Below are 16915 nucleotides of genomic sequence, written 5' to 3'. Positions count from 1 at the left end.
ACCAAGATACCAAGATACTAAACCAAGATACTAAACCAAGATACCAATATACTATACCAAGATACCAAGATACTATACCAAGATACCAAGATACTATATCAAGATACCAAGATACTATACCAAGATACTATACCAAGATACCAAGATACTATACCAAGATACCAAAATACTATACCGAGATACCAAGACACTATACCAAGATACCAAGATACTATACCAAGATACCAAGACACTATACCAAGATACTATACCAAGATACCAAGACACTATACCAAGCAGAGATACTGTACCAAGCAGAGATACTGTACCAAGCAGATACTGTACCAAGCAGATACTGTACCAAGCAGAGATACTGTACCAAGCAGATACTATACCAAGCAGATACTGTACCAAGCAGAGATACTGTACCAAGCAGATACTGTACCAAGCAGAGATACTGTACCAAGCAGATACTGTACCAAGCAGAGATACTGTACCAAGATACCAAGATACTATACCAACATACTATACCAAGATACCATACCAAGATACTATACCAAGATACCAAGATACTATACCAAGATACTATACCAAGATACTATACCAAGATACTATACCAAGATACTATACCAAGATACCAAGATACTATACCAAGATACTATACCAAGATACCAAGATATTATACCAAGATACCAAGATACTATACCAAGATACTATACCAAGATACCAAGATACTATACCAAGATACTATACCAATATACCAAGATACTATACCAAGATACCAAGATACTATACCAAGATACTATACCAAGATACTATACCAAGATACTATACCAAGATACTATACCAAGATACCAAGATACTATACCAAGATACTATACCAAGATACTATACCAAGATACTATACCAATATACCAAGATACTATACCAAGATACTATACAAAGATACTATACCAATATACCAAGATACTATACCAAGCAGAGATACTATACCAAGATACAAATATACTATACCAAGATACTATACCATGATACCAAGATACTATATCAAGATACTAAGATACTATACCAAGATACCAAGATACTAAACCAAGATACTAAACCAAGATACCAAAATACTATACCAAGATACTATACCAAGATACCAAGATACTATATCAAGATACCAAGATACTATACCAAGATACTATACCAAGATACCAAGATACTATACCAAGATACTATACCAAGATACCAAAATACTATACCAAGATACCAAGACACTATACCAAGATACCAAGATACTATACCAAGATACCAAGACACTATACCAAGATACTATACCAAGATACCAAGACACTATACCAAGATACTATACCAAGATACCAAGACACTATACCAAGCAGAGATACTGTACCAAGCAGAGATACTGTACCAAGCAGATACTGTACCAAGCAGAGATACTGTACCAAGCAGATACTGTACCAAGCAGAGATACTATACCAAGATACCAAGATACTATACCAACATACTATACCAAGATACCATACCAAGATACTATACCAAGATACCAAGATACTATACCAAGATACTATACCAAGATACTATACCAAGATACTATACCAAGATACTATACCAAGATACCAAGATACTATACCAAGATACTAAGATACTATACCAAGATACCAAGATATTATACCAAGATACCAAGATACTATACCAAGATACTATACCAAGATACCAAGATACTATACCAAGATACTATACCAAGATACCAAGATACTATACCAAGATACCAAGATACTATACCAAGATACTATACCAAGATACTATACCAAGATACCAAGATACTATACCAAGATACTATACCAAGATACCAAGATACTATACCAAGATACTATACCAAGATACTATACCAAGATACTATACCAATATACCAAGATACTATACCAAGATACTATACAAAGATACTATACCAATATACCAAGATACTATACCAAGCAGAGATACTATACCAAGATACAAAGATACTATACCAAGATACCAAGATACTATATCAAGATACTAAGATACTATACCAAGATACCAAGATACTAAACCAAGATACTAAACCAAGATACCAATATACTATACCAAGATACCAAGATACTATACCAAGATACCAAGATACTATATCAAGATACCAAGATACTATACCAAGATACTATACCAAGATACCAAGATACTATACCAAGATACCAAAATACTATACCGAGATACCAAGACACTATACCAAGATACCAAGATACTATACCAAGATACCAAGACACTATACCAAGATACTATACCAAGATACCAAGATACTATATCAAGATACCAAGATACTATACCAAGATACTATACCAAGATACCAAGATACTATACCAAGATACCAAAATACTATACCGAGATACCAAGACACTATACCAAGATACCAAGATACTATACCAAGATACCAAGACACTATACCAAGATACTATACCAAGATACCAAGACACTATACCAAGCAGAGATACTGTACCAAGCAGAGATACTGTACCAAGCAGATACTGTACCAAGCAGATACTGTACCAAGCAGAGATACTGTACCAAGCAGATACTGTACCAAGCAGATACTGTACCAAGCAGAGATACTGTACCAAGCAGATACTGTACCAAGCAGATACTGTACCAAGCAGATACTGTACCAAGCAGATACTGTACCAAGCAGAGATACTGTACCAAGCAGAGATACTGTACCAAGCAGATACTGTACCAAGCAGATACTGTACCAAGCAGATACTGTACCAAGCAGATACTGTACCAAGCAGAGATACTGTACCAAGCAGATACTGTACCAAGCAGATACTGTACCAAGCAGAGATACTGTACCAAGCAGATACTGTACCAAGCAGATACTGTACCAAGCAGATACTGTACCAAGCAGAGATACTATACCAAGCAGAGATACTATACCAAGCAAAGTGTGTGACAATATCTCGTTATTGCTGCCACCATGCTCTTTAAGATGCGTTCTAAAAATAGATTTCCCTAAACAATTATTCAAGCACTACTTTAGCGATTCATGCGAGTCCTCGACCTGGGAAGACATTACTCGTGCCCATCCCTAGTAAATAGGTTTCCAAACATGTTAACTATCCCTTTAAGTAACCGTCAGTGGACTTTAGCAGGTTACCTGGTCCTGTGTCGCCGACACGGCTCCTGAACTCTTGGAGTAGATTCAACAGGGTCCTCCGTTCCAAAAGCTGCTCTACTTTGAGTGACAGGCCGCTCATCTCCTGCTCCCGCCCCTCAGGAGAGCCTGGCATGGATGACGGCTGGAGAGAGAAGAGTGTGTCTGACGCTTAACCACTGAGGGGCGAATTCACAAAGGGATTGCACGGCTTTTTCTGACGCTATGCCGGCGCAAATAGCTCTGAAACATAGTTTGCTATTCACAGAGGAGGCGCAAAGGGTACTCTTGATTTGAAGGGTGAAATTAGGTGGTAACTGCGTTCCATCAGCATTGCGTCCGGTGCTATTTACGCGTATTTAAATGAGGTAATATGAGGGCGGAACATGTTCCCCTTTCTATGCAAATGAGCCTCGTCCAAAAACACTCCCAAAATTGCACCGCGCAGTTAAAGCGACGCTCCTAACGTCTTCAGAGATCTGGTGGTAACTAAGCGACGTGGGAAAATGTGGGTGATTTTGCGCGAGCTTCCATGCGCTCGCCCGTGTGCGGATCAACGCGAGATTTCTCCCAGTGGTAGATCTCGGCGAGGGGCACGACTTCCCAATGCCCTTCCATGAGTGAAAAGGTCAGGCGCGACGTGGAAAAACTGCTGCGATTTTGCACGAGCTACCAAAAAAAAGAATAAAAAAACTTCCGATTTTGCCCGTATTCCGATCCGCGCAATAAGGGTAGATGTCGTCATAGGACACAAGTTCCCAATGCATTGTCCCGTGGGATTACGCCCCCCCCCCCCGCTGCGATATTAATTGAGGGGCGGATTTGCTGTGATCCTGCACCATGCACGGTCTGCACAAAATCATTTATTAAATTTATTTATGAATTTGGAGACGGCTTATTGTAGAGAAATTAACATTCAATTCACGGGCAACAGCTCTGTTGGACATTCATGCCAATTGCACGCTCCCTCGAAACATCTGTGGCATCGTGCCACGTGATAAAACTGCACATTTTAGAGTGGCATCTTATTGTGACCAGCCTGAGGCACAGCTGTGCAATAACCAGTGATGGGCAGTAGCTAGCTACAAGTAGCGACGCTACATAGCTTAACTACATTTCTCAGTAGCGTGATGGTAGCGTCGCTAGTTTTGAATCATGTAGCGTTTTCTGTAGCGCAGCTATTTATAGAACGAAGTAGTGAGTAGCGACGATGAAACGCTACAACGGCGACAACGCTACTATATCCAATAGTCTGGAAGCATCTCACTATATCGGGAGAAACAGTCTAGACTATAAGGAGAAAAAAAAATATCCCTGTAGAAAACCCACTATGATTGGTTGGTTTGTTTAGATATGAGTATGACGACTCACGATTGGGTATGGTTAGGCCAAAACATTACAGGTAGGCCAATCAGAGGCAGGATAGGGCGGGACTCCAACCGCAAATCAGGAAGTGAAAATCAAAACAGACCACTGATGAATGAACAAGTTCGCGCGAAATGGCAGAGGGATTCGTTGTTTCCAGGGCTTGTGATGGCATTGATGAAGATGATGTCAATAACAACAATGTCTCTCCATGGAATGAATGAATGGAAAAGATGAAGTTGTGGAATGCAGGCGCGGCGTATCTAAGGTAATGTTGTTAAACTGCCACCGTGCACTGCAGCATTGGGCTGTGTTGGCACTTTCTTGAATGAATGAATGAATGAATGAATGAAAACTTTATTTAACAGATTGCAGAATGGGTACAATACAGTACGGCTCAATACATACAATTGTTAAGGGGATGCAGACCTGAGAAAGACGTTTGTCTTGTTTCCATCAGGGTCCCCCATTTTCAATTCATATAGACATTTATGACATACACAACATACATGACATTTATGGCATAGGGACATATAGGCATTTAGTACTGATACATTTGTGACATAAACGGTATTCCAATATACAGTACTGTTACCCCTAGATCCTGACAGAGCATATACATATGATGGGGAGGGGACTGTACATTAGGAGGGGGTGGGTGGGTGGGAGAGAAATATACATACGTCTTCGTCTGTTAACTTACCATGGTGATTGATCTGATCTGTGGTCTGGGGTCCCCACATGATTTTGGGGCCATGGAATGTTTTGTGAGTAACATATTTAAATACATTTGGTCATGTAGCTGACGCTTTCATTCAAAGCAACTTACAAATTGTGTACAACAAGTCAGCATGAGTGGTACATATCTAGCAGACAAGGATAAATAGTATTGTTTGTCTAGCAGTGTCAAGCTTGAGTGTTATACTCTGAGTACATACTATACTGTAGTAGTATAGACATATTAGCATAGTTGGTGGTAGTATAGACATGGTAGCATAATAGTAAAATGCAGTAAGACAGTTATTATTAGTTAAAATTCAGATATTGAAGAAGTGTGTTTTTGGTTGATAAAGTGGGCAGGTTTCAGCTAGGAGAGGGTATCAGGCAGCCAGAAGATGCAGAGTTTAGGGATAAATAATACATAAAGATAGAATAGAAAAGAAACTGAGCATTTCTTTTGCCTGTTTGGTGGAAAATTGATAATGAAGTAAAAAAAAAAAAAAAAAAAAAAAAAAAAAGTAATGCAGATGTAGCTAGCTATTTTTGCCATGTTCTTGTAGTGTAGCTTGCTACATTTATCTGGGGATAGCTTCCATTGTAGTTGAGCTATATTTAATCGAGAGTAACTTGTAGTGTAGCTTGCTACATTTTCTAAGTAGCTTGCCCATCACTGGCAATAACCATGTTGTCTAATCAGCATCTTGGCATGCCACACCTGTCAGGTGGATGGATTATCTCGGCAAAGGAGAAGTGCTCACTAACACAGATTTAAACAAGTTTGTGAACATATTTTGAGAGAAATAGGCCTTTTGTGTACATAGAAAAAGTCTTAGATCTTTGAGTGTTGCGTTTATATTTTTGTTCAATATGTATATATATATATAAATACTGTAGTAGACTAAAATGACTAATTAGAGGTTGTGAAAGCTTGTTTCATGTGCAACAAGTGCTTCAATAATGCGAGTGTATGACTATATTAAAACGAATTATGCATCACAGGTTTAATTTTGAATTAAGAATTAAGTGAAATGGGTGCACCGTGCTATAATATATATATATTAGTGCTGTCAATAGATTGAAAAAGATTACTTGAGTAAAATCATGGAATTAATGTAAAATCTACAAAAAGAAAGTATATTTAGATTCAAAGACTATTTTAATAGCTATTGAAGTGGATTTCCCAAGCTATTTCGGTTCTGCTCTGCTCAGAACCGGGTTGCGTTAGTACTCTGCGTTGTGATTCAATACTTTTAAAGCTCTGGGAATCACTTCTCTTCAAACTGAGCGGTGCAGGCAGAAGGAATTAGGAGGAAAGATAGTATAACAGTTGTTTAATCAAAGTTTAAGAGTGTATACAAATTACAATAAAGAACACTATAAAAGATTCAAGGTACCAGAGCACTATGCCGCTCGCCCTATCTAAGAAATCAGATTAAAGAATGATAGTTGATAAATTGTTGATGGCTTTGTTCTCTGGCTAGTGAACAAAGTAAAGCTATGTTTCTCCCTCCAAAAGTGATGTTCTTTGTTCTTGCCGCCTGCTGCCTTGCCCGCCTTGGTGTGGATGGGTGGTAGGTGTTGTCCTGTGGTTCGGTTTTTCCGAGTCCCTCTCCCCCATCACACCCAAATCTTATAGCCAGACCTGCATAATCTTGTGATGTCATCAGAATGACATCACCAAATTCTTTCCTCCAATCCCAGGCCTGCTAAGCTTTTATTTGAAAATAAGGGTTTGGCTTAACCCAGAGAATATTTTCCCTGTATTTTTACTTAAACACATTACTTGACTTGTTAATACTTTGATGAACCTCAAGATATATTGATTACATAAACACAGATATCTTTCTTTATCAAAATATCTAACAAATCTAATCATTCTGTTAGCTTAATAGAATACAAATCAATATAGAACAATCAATTAACATAAATGAAAACAGAACAGACACATTAACTAATTACCTAATTTAAGTATGACCAAACCTAATCATATTTTAACTTACTTCAATGACTTCAGAATTCAAGAACAATATACCAGGAAATAGTTAGCTTGTTTGGAGCTCAAATTAAGGATTTCAATAGTGATCTTCTCTGTGTGTGTGTGTGTGTATATGTGTATGTGTAAATTTGTGTGTGTGAATGTGTGTGTGTGTGTGTGAAAATGTGTGTGTGTGAGTGTGTGTGTGTGTGACTATGTGTGTATGTGTGTGACTATGTGTGTATGTGTGTGTGACTATGTGTGTGTGTGTGTGTGTGTGTCTCTGTGTGTGTGTGTGTGGCTAAGGCTTCCTGCCCCCCACCCCTTGTCTCACCCAGGTGGCTGATTGCATAAACAGTGGTTGTAAACAGTTCCTCTATTGTCTTGGTTTGAACCTTGTCTACTCAGCTGTTCTCACAGGACCGATTCCACAGATCACACAGGATACAGGCTGTTGCCCACACTTTGTATGCAAATTCACCCAAAAGGGCAGAGTAATCTAATCACCAGCCATATCTTTGGCTGACTTGATTTTAGCAGCTGTTTTCTCTAAATATAACACATTATTTTGATTGTTGTTCCATTTTGACTGTTTCTTTAAGACTTTTACACAACAGTTTGATTAGATCTTTGATGATCTTATGTTGGGATTTTACCACAGTTCCCCACTTGGATAGTTTACCTATCCTTAATATGTCCAACATAGATATCAATCTCTACACACTACTATCTAGATAACACTTAAGACATTTTAAATCATATTAGGATAAAATATATATCTGATTTGCCACACTCAGATCCTAAAATTTAAATTAGCCATTTCAGTTTGTGATCGTGTGCACAGTCTTTAACAACCTGTTCTCGTACCAAGATCAATTCCCATTGGTTTCAACTGTGAGTTGTCAAATTCTGACTTGGAGCATTGAGGAGGGGGGTCCATGTTTTCTAGATTTGACCCTGCCTCCTCTTTATTGCTCAGAGCTGGCGCAGTATCACGACTGCTGGGTGCAACTCCCCATTCTGGGAGGTGGAATTTAGAAAGCAAATTGCCTTTCTCATCACACTCCATCTTCTGTCAAGCACATCTTGACTCGTGTTGACCTCTATTTGGGGGTAGAGCCCCCTGCTGTATCTTCTATTGCTGTCACAGCGGTGGGGAGGTCGTCGCTGGCTGCTCGACCCTTTCGCTGGTTGACCCCCTGGTCAATGGTTGAGGCCTTGCTTCTGTTGACAGCCGGAGTTGTTGCTGAGGTCTAGCCGCCTGTCTCCTCGTTGGTTGTCTGTCGTTTCCCTCTGAAGCCTCAAGACTCGGTCACTGCGTTGGCCAAGACTCTCCCGGCCCGAGAGGTAGGCGTCTCCTGGTTCTCCGCAGTGTTGTGGCTCCCCATGGAGCCGCTGGGTAGACACTAGCCAGTGTCCTGGATCAACAGTACCGATGGCTGTTGTCTCCCCAATCTCCCATCCGTATCCTGCAGTGAATATATATCGCTTCGGGGGACAGTGCAGGTCACTTCTACCACAACAATTGATTGAGAATCCATAATTTCCATAATTTTCCTCCCTCAGACTCTCTTTACTGGTCTGAGCTTTGACAACTTTCTTTTCCAAATCATTTATCTATATATTTCATGGCTTCTAGATCATAAAATTTCAAAATTCTGAAAAATTCACATGGCTCTCATTATATTATGCTGTCAAAACAGTATACTCCTCCACCTCTCGATGTGGAATACACATTGAAACATCGTTACCGTCGTCCTTTGAACAGCCGCACCCGGACCGGACGGTCAGCACCGACACATCCACTCTCCCAATAACCTGTGTGTATGGCAACAAATCACAGTCCGCCTTAAACACACATCTTCCACACCACAAGCCAATTATCAATTGCACATGTTCACACCCTACACAAGACTAATTTGGCCAATAGCGACCAAACCTATTGAGCTTCATTAATGTACAGAGAATCATGCTTCCCAACACTTTCACCAATCACGACACACCCCCAGCCCCTAAAACTGGGTATTCAATGGGCGGAGAACAAAAATCCATCACTTTGTTCCCAGTCCATTTTACAGACATATACTACCCCGTCCTGATGTGTCGAGATCACTCCCAGCTTGCCAGGTACCCTAAGAAAAAATACACAGAAAGAAAGAAAACAGAAAACCAAACACACAAAGAAAACGCTGCCAAACCAATAAATGAAAAAATAAACCAAACTTGTGAGCTTTTTCTTTTTTCTTCTGAGCTCATTTTTAACTAAGAAACAAAAAGGGAAATCAAATGAATAAACAAAATGTACGCTCCCGGCCTAAGTCAGGAATCGCTCGTATCACACTAGAAAAGAGAAGTAAAAATAAAAGTTAATAAACACCTATCCTATTGCTCATAACTGTTAATACGCTTCTATCAATACTATAAAATACTAGAAACAACTATGAGTCTTTTTAATTTCCTAATCATGCAGTCCACCCTTTGATCAATCCGAATGTTGACCAAGCATGGATAATTTACTGATCACTAGCTGCCGCAGTGTCACATCATCACACTGTCTAATATTGATTAACTGTTTAACATAATTTGATCCTCTTGTTAGTCTGATTAGTCCATGCATTTGTCAGTCACTCATACATCCGTTTTTAGTAACTTTCATTCATAATCTAATCACCTAACACCTCTATCTATTTTTATTTTTTATTTTTATTCTAATCTAATTAGGAGCATATTTTATCATTCAATATATCCCACCTCTACCCTAGTCAGTTGCATATATTTTTATTCTGCCGGTGGCCTCTGCAGACATGACCTTTGAAAATGACCTTTCACTCCACAGATCCAACAACATTGGCGGTCTCCCCCGGGTTGTGGGACCCGGTGGGTCAGTTGCCTGTGACCGGATGACACTGGGGTCATCGGGCCCCGAACATGTCCTGGTGGTATACCATATCGCCATGGTTCCCTGGAGCCTGTTCGGAGGAGAAAGCCACGTACCTATTTGGTCCAGTCACAGTTCCTTGAGAGGGGCCCGTTGTTGGGAGGGGCCCGCCACCTGTTTCTGTACAAACACGCCCTGTTGTGGATAGATGGTCCCGCTCTGCACAGTCCCGAGAAATGTGTCCGAGGGTCCCACACGTCCAACACTGCACCCGCCGCACACGGTAGCCATTCGGATTCCTGCCTCTGCCTCCACCTTTTCCTCGTGGTTGCCACCTCGTGGGTGGTCCTATTGGGGTTTGTTGTTGTTCCGGCACGGGACCCCCTTGTGACCCCAACTGGGCCCGTCTCTGGCCATCTGGTTCTCCATTGGAACCTGTCTCCCCTCCGGGCTGTGTGGACTGGATTAGGCCTTGGAGATAGTCCACTACCTGTCTAGCCTCGGCTAGCTGTTGTTCGAGAGGGAGGCACGTCTTTAACTGGCAGTCATCTGCAACGGACACTTCAGCGTGGATTGACTCGGGTAATACAGCTGTCTCTGGGTCGCTTGCTGCAACGACTCCCTGTGGCGGAGTAAAAGACATTATTTCCAGTCCCTCCGTCTCACTGGACACTAGAGGGGAGTCGATCACATTCCAGTCAATCAAGTTAACGTCCAATTCGGTCAATGTAATGTCTGCAGAGGTTATCGGCATTATCTTGATTTGGGTACGCATTCTATACCGGCCTCCTTTAACTACAAGGTTCTGTAATGGCCTGAATATCTTTGGCCATCTTTTCGTCACTTTTATTGTGACATCTCCAGTCGTTGAAATAGACAGATTGTCTACCCTTTCTATGGTCAGTGCATCTAACCCTCCGGTTGCTCCTATCTGTGTATTTTCCATTCTCACCTTTCTTCAAACTCTCGTAACGTCACCGTTTGGAAAGCAAGTTTCTCTGTATTCAAACTATTTTTACCAAACTTGAGTTAATTTCACTCACACTTCTATATTGGTGTAAACAGGAATTGATAATCTCGCTCTTGTGATACTATACCCCCTGACTGTCAACAGTCTCTTTGATTTCCCTGTTGGGGTTCGGAATTGTCAGCGCTGGCCATCCGTCCTGGAGCAGTTGTGAAGAGAGAAGCAAAAAAATACACTTAATTATCAGTGACATTTCCCATTCACAATCCATCATTTGTCTTTAAGCATGGAATGTCGGGCATCTCCTATACTAAGATCACTTGAGATCATTTGTGCAATTTTCGTCTTTGATTTATCAATGACACAGCCTTAAACTTTTTCCAGTTGTCTCCATCGGAAAACCAGACTCTCAACCCTGTTGTCATGATCCTCCTTAACACAACTCCGGGGAACTTATTTTGCATCAGCCGTTTCCTTCTGTTGGTCAATCAGAAATTTGTTATTTACAGCCTATCATTTCTAAACATCTGTATTGGACATGGTAATTTAGGTGAATAATCTCACTTTTACTCTAATTGTTATTTGCAAATGACTATGTGTATGTGTAACTATATTTATTTCTGTCCGTGAAAGCCTAGTATGTATTTCGCTCATATTACATTATACATCTCAGTAACATACATATTTTCCATTCATAATTTCTCACACAGTTACTATATCTCCCCCGTAACACCTAACCCTTTAGGTGTTAAACAACGCGCACCTCACGGGAACAGAAATCAATTTCCAGCGCCTTATGTCACTGAAGTCCCCGTGCATTTAGAACAGTGTCACACAACCCGTTCATAACCACCGGCGCCGACACCATCCCCACATTGAAAATCCTGCCGACCAATGACATTCCACTGGCCAACTCGTCCTGTGGCCCACGGCATCACCCCCAGTTTGCAACCTGGAGCGCGAAACCCCGGGCCCCCTACCCAAGGATAATCAAAGATCATTCCACTCACAACCACTGCCACACACATACAGCACCCCTGACCGCTTTGACCCTTTTAACCTCCTTCCAGTTAAGAGTACCCTCCTCCCGTTCGGATGCACTCCTTGCCCTACTTAGATGCACCTCTCCCCTCCAGGATCAGGAGATACCACGTGTGGGGAAACCGGCTTTTTCAGGGCCGCATTGCCACCTACACTGGACCCCCTCTCACCCAACCAAGGATACAGGCCTCCACTTCCAGGCTAAGGTCTCCTCACATGAACAGAAGAAGTCCCCTTAGTTTACCTTCAGGTGCAGTTTAAGGCTGGGTCCCTTTCCAATCTTAGGAGAGACAATTCAGATTCCTCTGAATTGACACCCCTCACCCCTCTGCTTCCCAGCATTTTCTTTTCAAAAACACTGATCACAGAAGCACAGCTCGCCTACTAACCCTGTATCGGCTAGTAAGGTTACTGTGGCCTGACTGTACATTGAGCCAAGTGCATTTATGCCCATACTGTCCAGTCACTCACAGTCCCACTTCCTGCGTTTCTGTGACTATAAGCAGGGGTCATAACGCTCTCCTGACCGGCTGGCGACCCAGTCGATAGCGACCTCATAGTCCGTCATCAAGTCAGGACCCCAAGCAGCTGACTGTCCGTAGTACCTATCAGCCACTCAGTTTAGAAACCGACGGTCTTGTCCCCACCCCGCTTGCTCTGGGCATGGAAATATTGACCGTTTTCGCCAGCCTTGCCTGTTCACGGCAGGAGCTGTGCCCCCTACGGTGCACCGCCCTGCTCCTAGGTGTGGACTGTCGCCCACGTACCACCCAGTGCCCACACCAACTTACGTGCGACGTTTCCTGGGCCGACTAGGCGGTACCACAGTGGTATGTTATTTCATACCTCGTTACGCACGAGGGCCTTCAGTTTCTCCCCAGCACTATAGGATTGTGTTTAACGTGCGCCCAGACTCTTGCGAGCCCACTGCCGCCTGTTAGTGGCTAGAGGTTCGGGGTGCCTAATCCCCTCCCTAACCACTCAACCACCGTAACCAGTCACCCAAATACCCACACACAATATAATCCGACGCGCGTAGTGTGGCAGCGAGCCTTCGACGAGTAGCGCACCCCCGTTAATGCGCGGTGGCAGACAGCGAGCCCACCCCCGCCACGACGTTTAGCAGTCCCCGTACCCCTGGTAAAATGAAAAATGTGCGCAGTGTGACAGCGAGCACCGACGAGTCGCACACAGCGCATATAGCGTGGAGGCAGACAGTGAGCCACGACGAACTGTCTACCCACACCCCCATCGCAGGCGCAGCCGAGCAGAGTAATTATGCTCCGACTTACGGCCCACCAACATGAACTGACACGGAGCCCCTGCCTTACCAGCCGGAGCTTGTCCAAATGCAAGGAAAGAAGTACGAGCGCCTTGTCGAACAAAGCGTAGCGCCAACGCCAGCCAACTCCACTGCCAGCACTAGAAATTCCCTAAAAATAACAATAAAACTGAATATGGAACAACAACATACGCATAACAAGTCCCAAACTCAACCTACCGCCTTTGAACCCTACAGTAAACAGCAATAAACAATATACCTAGCACTACACCGCGTTTGAAACCCATAAAAAAAACTTTACATACAGGCCCAAACTAGGAGAGAACGAGAAAGCGTTTTGGGGGGGCCGAGGGGGGGGGGGGAAATATATGGAAGAGAGGCGGTGTGGGAATGAGGGGAGTGAGTGAGAGGGGGGGGGTAAGAGAGAGAGAGAGAGAGGGAGGGAGAGGGAAAGAGGGGGGGAGGTGAGAGGGAGAGGGAGAGAGGGGGGAGGTGAAAGAGAGAGGGAGGGAGGAGGGTGAGAGAAGGAAAGAAAGAGAGGGGGGGGGTGAAAGAGAAAGAGAGAGAGAGGGAGGGGAGGTGAGAGGGAGAGGGGCGAAAGGGAGAGGGAGGGAGGTGAAAGGGAGAGGGAGGGAGGAGAGGTGAGAGGGAAAGAAAGAGAGGGGGGGTGAAAGAGAAAGAGAAAGAGAGAGAGAGGGAGGGGAGGAGGGTGAGAGAAGGAAAGAAAGAGAGGGGGGGGGTGAAAGAGAAAGAGAGAGAGAGGGAGGGGAGGTGAGAGGGAGAGGGGCGAAAGGGAGAGGGAGGGAGGTGAAAGGGAGAGGGAGGGAGGAGAGGTGAGAGGGAGAGAGGGGGGAGGTGAAAGGGAGAGGGAGAGAGGAGGGGAAGGTGAGAGGGAGAGAGGCGAAAGGGAGAGGGAGGGAGGAGGGAGGGAGGAGAGAGAGAAGGAAAGAAAGAGAGGGAGAGGGCGAGAGAAGGAAAGAGAGGGAGGGATAGGGGGAAGGGCGAGAGAAGGAAAGCGAGTGAAAGAGGGGGAAAAGAAGGAAAGAAGGAGAGGGGGGGGGGGGGAGAGAGAGTGTACGAGGGGGAGGGGGGGCCAAGGCCCCACAATCCACCACCAGATTAAAACACAACAATCCAACCCCACTTTACCAGCACACTAACCCCCTAATGAAAACGTTCTGTGAGCAGAATCCAAAAATATTCATCCTGTCCTCTTCCGCCCCCTACCGCATTCCAAATAAACTCCACCCTCCCCTTAACAATGGACGCTCGGTGCCCTCCCATGATGGACGCCGGCGCCCCTGCTAAGATGGACGCCCCCTCGCGAGACATCCCGAGAGCCCCGTCATGCCATGACGTCAGCACAGTTAGCTTAGCTTCGCTAGCCACGTCGCGGGCCGTCAGACCGCGCACCCTTACGACGTCACAACCGGCGACCATTTTAGCCGTTAGCGCGGCTAGGTAGCATTAGCTTAGCTTCACCCATGATCCCATAAAAACGCTTCCCAACGACCCACCGACCCGTCCCGCCGCGCGGGCCGTCTCCTTGCAATGTTAATATAACACCACATTCCCCACAACAGAATCCTATTTCCCCCAAAACGCCAGTGTAGTGATCTAAATAGAAATATAAAAACATAACAGCAAAACACTAGTTTGACCCCTCTGTCGTCATCACCGGCGAGCTTAGAACGACTTCCGGGTCCCCGTCTAGATAATCCCAATCACCTTAAACATTACACATCTATTTTATCCGCCACGAATATGAAAACTTTTAAGTGCCTTACACATCCCCGTAATCTCAAGACACTATCGATCGACCTTATACATTTGACCCTATGCCTATTTGTCCTGCCGTATCCTCCGGCACCTCAGAGGCTAATACAACAGCTAACTGCTGCTGCGTTCCACGGGCCCCGGAAAACCGGCGTTACCATTACATTTCCCCACGGCCAACCGGTGACTTAAATTACATAATAATACAACTATACTCTCACACGTCCCACCAATCACTCCTAACCATAGCCATTCGCCAACTAACCATAGCCATTCGCCAACCATACATTCATACACGCTTCCTAACACAAATAAAAATTCTACATTAAGTACTATCTTATGTTACAGCCTAACGCCGTCTAAATTTAACACGCCCGCCGTGCCCAAGGTTAAACTAGACCTATATGTGCTCAATCTCTACTTTAGAAAATACGACGCACGGTGTGCTTACGTCCTTACTTTAAGACATACGACGCACACTCGTTTACCTTGGTTTAACTTTGAGCACGAATCCAGACATGTTTCCTACTCCCTTACATGTTCCGACTGGCAGCGGCGCTCCGTTTATTGTGCTAAAATTTTACTTTAAAATGTACCACGCACGGTGTGCTTAAACCCTGCTTCAGGACATACTACGCACGCTGTTTACAGAGCCGCCCTCCCCAGCCAGAACATTCAATTCAATCTTCCCTTACATCATGCTTACATGAGGTTAAATTCTTAGCAACCCCCTCCGTGGTTCGAATAGAGCACCCAAATACATCATCACACTCACCTCTTAGCAACCTCCTAGCCACTTGAAGACGATCGATCGATCAGTTGATTCCCTCGTTGACCGGCGTGAAGAAAGCGAGAAGGAAAAAAAAAGAATAATAATTCTTTTGTTTCGGTGATAAAACGAGCGCTCTGATTCTAAAGTACGGCACCAAAATGAAGTGGATTTCCCAAGCTATTTCGGTTCTGCTCTGCTCAGAACCGGGTTGCGTTAGTACTCTGCGTTGTGATTCAATACTTTTAAAGCTCTGGGAATCACTTCTCTTCAAACTGAGCGGTGCAGGCAGAAGGAATTAGGAGGAAAGATAGTATAACAGTTGTTTAATCAAAGTTTAAGAGTGTATACAAATTACAATAAAGAACACTATAAAAGATTCAAGGTACCAGAGCACTATGCCGCTCGCCCTATCTAAGAAATCAGATTAAAGAATGATAGTTGATAAATTGTTGATGGCTTTGTTCTCTGGCTAGTGAACAAAGTAAAGCTATGTTTCTCCCTCCAAAAGTGATGTTCTTTGTTCTTGCCGCCTGCTGCCTTGCCCGCCTTGGTGTGGATGGGTGGTAGGTGTTGTCCTGTGGTTCGGTTTTTCCGAGTCCCTCTCCCCATCACACCCAAATCTTATAGCCAGACCTGCATAATCTTGTGATGTCATCTGAATGACATCACCAAATTCTTTCCTCCAATCCCAGGCCTGCTAAGCTTTTATTTGAAAATAAGGGTTTGGCTTAACCCAGAGAATATTTTCCCTGTATTTTTACTTAAACACATTACTTGACTTGTTAATACTTTGATGAACCTCAAGATATATTGATTACATAAACACAGATATCTTTCTTTATCAAAATATCTAACAAATCTAATCATTCTGTTAGCTTAATAGAATACAAATCAATATAGAACAATCAATTAACATAAATGAAAACAGAACAGACACATTAACTAATTACCTAATTTAAGTATGACCAAACCTAATCATATTTTAACTTAC

The sequence above is a fragment of the Notolepis coatsorum genome (genome assembly GCF_963971535.1).
Source record: "Notolepis coatsorum genome assembly, chromosome: 12".
Lineage (NCBI taxonomy): Eukaryota > Metazoa > Chordata > Actinopteri > Aulopiformes > Paralepididae > Notolepis > Notolepis coatsorum.
This window is presented reverse-complemented; position numbering follows the sequence as displayed.